We start from the raw sequence: 5,807 nt of genomic DNA, 5'->3' as shown, positions 1-5,807 counted from the left end.
AATCCTTCCTTCCTCACTGGACAGGCTCCAGCAGTGACAGGTGTCTGGACTGATAAGACAAGGAGAGAGGGAGGGAGAGAGGGAGGGAGGGAGGGAGAGAGGGAGGGAGGGAGGGAGAGAGGGGGAGAGAAAAAAACAAGGACAACTGAAACTGCAAATCTAAGGAGTCTGGAGGTGGAGAGAAAAAATTATCTTGAGTCGCTGCAAATGCAGCCCTGATGGGGCTAAGACTGGAGAAGAAAATCTGAGTCTATGGGGCAGAGCAGCGAAAATAGGAGAGCCTGGTTTATGAGCAAGTGGAATATAGAAGCTGGTGCGGATGGCTGAAAGGGAAAGAAGCCATGGGATTACCAGGAAAGCTAAAAATTAAATTGCTAGCACCTATTACCTGGGATAGAAATAGTACTGCAGGAATGGCATTCAAATAGCACAGGACTACAATCCCAGAGAATCTTAAACAAGATAATACATTACAAATGTTGATGGGAATTGTAGTTCTGCAAATATCTATAGGTCACAGGTTTCAGCTATGCTAGGATGACAGAAAAGGGTAAGAAAAACATATATTTCTTTTTATTTTTGCTCTGCCTTCTGCTTCGTTTACTCTTTCTCCCCCTTTCAGTTGCTTCATACCACAGGTTTCCTAATTTTCATTCTATGTTTACATTCTGGTTGTTTGTTTCTTTTTTACTTCTTCTAATGCATTTCTCCTGCCTGGCCTGGCCTGGTCACTGCCCCATTTTACATCTTCTGTTGCTACTTCTTTTCCTTCCTTCCAACTCCTGTTCCAGCAAGTATAACAAGATTAAAGGGAATAAAGGGCCATGTCTCTAGAATGGGATTAGTTCTGAATAAAGAAACAAACATGCATAAGGCAAGAAAGTCTGTACTTCAGGTCACATCTCAGTTGAATTAAAATGTAAAATGTCACTTGATAGCTTTAATAAAGCTAGTTGCTGTCTCTCTCCCCTTGACGGGCCCCCTGTAATGTGGAGAATTTACTAACTTACTGGGTTGGGATAAGAATGATTTGTAGGTTGTATTATTTCCTTTAATGTGCATGCAGTTATCCCAAATGCACAAATCCCTCAAAGAATCAGCCAAAATGGTTTCTGAGTATTTGAGATTTGTGTATATTGAAAACGTTGAATATCTACAAAACAGCAAGATTTTTTGCATAGTTTAACACCCACTTGAAACATTGTTTATGGAAATTGGACATATTGGACTAAATAAATTAAGATCCATGCATATGACCACAAATCTCCAAACTGTCATTTTCTGGGGACATGTTTTTCTTCAATGCAGTTTTCTAGGAATTCAGTCATGAAAAATTATATGCTGCCGCCTTAACCACATTCTTTTCATGCTATCCCGGCCGCACATCTTCCTTTTGCCAACATAGGCAGCTTCCTATGTGTAGGAATATGGAATCTTCCCTGGAGGTGTGGTGTATACTTCGAAGAGACACTGATAGTAATTCAAGACAACGGAGAATAGCCAATTCTAAAGTGGGGAACAATTAACACAAATGAACCCTCCAACATAAAAAGTTGGATTTTTTATTTATGGCGCCCTCAGACATTTTACAAAATGAAATGTAAACATTCCTTGCATCAGAGTTGTGCAGAACCTTTTTGGTTTGCTGCACACTTTTGGAATTTGGAGCCCAGAGTGTGGGATGACAAGGGGCCAGCCAAATAGCATTTGTCAGACAGCAAAAGGTTAGATGGCTGAGGTTCTTCCTTGCCATCAATTCTAGCCTCATAAAGTTTCCTATGTCAAAGTGGTCCACCCTAATTTTACTTCTCTTTTTTTCTGGGCAGATGGCACATTTCAAAATGAGATATTGGAATGTCAACGTTTCCATTTTTTTAAAAAAATGCCCAAGGACACAAAGGCATCCTTGTAATGTGGATTAGTGCTTTGTTTGACACCTCCAAACCCTCCAGCCCATGAGTCTCCTATGGCTTCCCTACCCTTATTTCCAGTAGTACAATTCTGGCACCTTTCAGGGTAAAACAACTCCAAAAACCATTTCAAGTTCCATACGTATATTTTGTAATTTCAGCTACTGCATCCAGCCCAAAACTCACAAAAGAGTTTGAGAAATATTGGTTTGCCCACTGTGATAGTAATAAATGGTTTGCATGGGGTATTATTTTAATGGTTTAGATTTAATTTGCATTTTGGGAGGATTTGTTGCACCCTGTACCACCCAGCTCTGGATGTCAGATAATATTGTAAAAACTAAATAAATCAATAAATACTGTAATCATTCTTTAAATTTACAACTATCTTTTAGAAATAATCAAGTGGGGGAAGGGTTCTTGGTGGGGAGCATGGCCCATCCTTATAAGCACCACATCAAAGATCCCCAGCAAAGCATATAAAGTGGCGTATCAGTTCCAACCATCCTGTTACAGATTAACAAAAGAGGGTTTGCGCAATAAGGAGTAAAAGGAAATGAATTGACAATGGCAGGATGAACTTGCAGTATGTCCTGGAAAACTTTGAAACTGGTGGGAATATTGGCCTTTGAGTGACAAGAAAGAGGGAAATATACATGAGCAATTCCAGCATTCCTGCTACAACTACCTATACCAGAGTATCCGGCAAGACATTTGTTGTTTTGCTTTTAGGAAAAGCTGCTTAAGAAGGGGTAAATATGTTGACCTTGGAGTTTATGAAGCACTAAGACAAACTGCCTCTAATTTTCCTCATTACTCCTTTGCTTCCTCCTCCTCCCCCTCCCCCTCCTCCCTCCCTTATTTTCTATGAATGTTGCTGGGAGGCCTGAAAGCATTCTTGGAAATGAAGATGATGCTAGAAGTTGAGACTTTGCCTTAGAACATGATAGTTTTCTTCTTGTCATTTGTCAACTGCTGTCAAAATATTGGTACTTTTATTCACTACATTGAATTATCCTTTGCCTATAATTGTGGTCCATAAATGTAGGGTACAAGCCGGGAATACAATATTGCCAATAATACCTAAGAAGAACAGCACTACTTCTTGTGACTTGTTAATACAGACTAAAACTGTATTAAACTTCTTTACAGTCATATCAATAGTTGATTCATACTCTAGACCAGTCTAGACTCTTGATCAAACTGTTGATTCATTGAATGCCGTGTAAAAGGGCATAAGACATTCACTTTCAGATATGAAGCCTGAATTGCTTTCAAATCAAGTGAGAGAAAGAAAGAATAAGATATAAATCTATTTCATCTTTTCCTTCATGTGAACTGTACTCCCCAAATTTAATTCATGATATCCATGTATATATACCCGTGATGGCGAACCTATGGCATGCGTGCCACAGGTGGCACGCAGCACCCTCTCTGTGGGCACACGAGCCGTCGCCCCAGTTCAGCTTCACTGCGCATATGCACGCGCCTCCTGCCGGCCAGCTGGTTTTTGGGTTTCTGCCACACATGCGTGGGGTGGGCACGCATGCACAGGGGATCCAGGCACGTGCAGGGGGCATGTGCGCATGAGCAGGGGTGGGCGCATGCAGGTGGCCTCGCATGCATGCACGGGATCATGGCGCATGTGCGGGGGCTGGGGCGCATGCATGGGGGCCACACGTGCACTGCATTTTGGGGGTTCGGGTGCGCTTTGGATACTTGGTCCGGAAAAGATTAGCCATCACTGATATATAGTATCTTCAATAACTGGTTCATATATTACAATAAGCTCATGAAGGTCAATTAAAGAACCAGTGGTTGCTTGCAGATTTCATACCAAACTCAGGGGTAGTATTAACTTACCTTCGTTACTTCCACGCATATGCAGAGCTTCAAAAACAGGACATCATGACATCTGGCAGGTGGGTGGAGTCTCCCACAGTCGCCGTTAATGGTTTGCCCGAACTGGATAGAACCGACTGAATACCACCACTGACCAAACTTGTTTAATTTTATTCATTGTGGGTATATAAGGCTTGATATTTTGGGCAAACCAGCCCACTTAGCTGTTTATGGTTCGATGTATTACAAAAACATAGAAAATGGATTGATTCAGAAATCAGGTTAAGCTGCATTTGGCTCCCAATTGACTGCAGAAGTAGATCATAATTTTTGTGTTGCTTTTTCTTCATCTTTTACAGGAATTGGCCAAAATATTCACCTGCTAACCTTAGAGTGCCACTATGAAAGAATTGTGCTGTAACAATCAATGTAAAAAAAGTGATCCGTTAATTCTAGTATAAATATATGTCAAAAAGTAAATATAAAACATTCAGCTGGCAATAGCCCACACATTTCCGCTTCACTGCTTCTATAAAACCTGTATCCCACAAGAAGTTTCTGGCTCCCCACAATTGTTTGCCAAGGGCCACTTGCTATGTGAAGAACCAGCTGAAATCTAATCTGCCCTAAAAGTCCCCCTGACTAATTCACCCCTACTTTTTCCTCCTTAGAAATCTTTAGTTTTCTTCTTTTTCAGCTGTGCTCCTGGAGTAAAAAGTAAATAGGAAAAAGCTCTGAAATATGACCCATCACAAGGTAAAAAGAATGGTTTCCAGGCAGACTGTTACAAATTACATGTTTGTTTACCTCCTGGCTTGCTAGAGAGAGGAAAAGGGCCAACAAACACTTCTTTGCTCTCTGAACAGAGCAAATGGTTCAACCCCCTCTTCCAAGGTTACTAAACGACAATCCTGGTATTTTTCCACCTTGCCAGCCCAAATGAGCAAATTTTTACAAAGGCTAAAGTTTGCTAGCATCACCAGCTCTGACTCTTAGTTTTCAGCCAAATCCAAGCTCATCTGGTACCTCTTTCCACCATCCATGGTTAGCAGTTTTGGGGTAGTGGGCTCAGAGAGAATGGTGGGGCAGGGATTAATGCAGTCCCTTAAACTATGGCTTTGATTGAATCCTTTCATCTGCAACTATCTTTAAGACTTGCAAAGTTATACAAAAACTGACCTGTTAGACAAAAGCATCTAGTTCCATGTTATAAAGACACTGGGGATTGGAACTAGGTCTTTGGGAACATAAGAATTTAACTCAGGGGCCATCAAAAACTCACTGTAAGCACTGGCTATCAGAAGCTCTCTTGAGTTTCATGCATAAGATGTTCTCGTCCTAGCTGGAAATGGCAATGGGTTCACATTGGATCTCCTATCTCCAGAGCTGGTTCTGGAGCTGGTTCTTCTATCTCTAGAGCTGGTTCTTGCCTCCAGAAGTTGTGGATGCTTCAACACTGGAAGTTTTTAAGAAGAGATTGGACAACCACTTGTCTGAAATGGTATAGGTCAGTGATGGCTAACCTTTTTGCTGTCACGTGCCAAAAGTGGGGGGAGCACGGGGGGGGGGGTCATGCATGTGTGTGCCCACACCCATAATTCAATGTGCCCCGCCCCCCCGTTTTTGGCAAGTGATGGCACGGTAGGCCTAGAAGGCCTGTTTTTCGCTCTCCTCAAGCTCCAAAGCCTTTCTAGGAGCCTGGGAAGGGTGAAAACAGCCTTCCCCACTCCCCCGGAGGCCCTCCAGAGACCTGAAACGGCCCGTTTCCCAACTTCCAGTGGGCCCAGAAGGCCTGAAAATCAGCTGGCCGGCATGCACATGCACGCCAGAGCTGAGCTAGGGCAACGCTCGGGTACCCACTGATATGGCTCTGCATGCCACCTGTGGCACGCATGCCATAGGTTCACCATCACGGGTATAGGTTTTCCTGCCTGAGCAGGGGGCTCGACTAGAAGACCTCCAACTCTGTTATTCTCCTCAGTTGAGTAGAGTCAGTGCAGTTACATGTCTGTTGTTGGATCTTTAATGATGTAGCTAGGTTGAATTTGGAAATTT

Source organism: Pantherophis guttatus, chromosome 3 (genome assembly GCF_059756535.1).
Source record: "Pantherophis guttatus breed Tessera chromosome 3, ASM5975653v1, whole genome shotgun sequence".
In the NCBI taxonomy this organism is placed as follows: Eukaryota; Metazoa; Chordata; class Lepidosauria; order Squamata; family Colubridae; genus Pantherophis; species Pantherophis guttatus.
The sequence above is the reverse complement of the archived record's forward strand: the minus strand, read 5'-3'. Positions refer to the sequence as shown.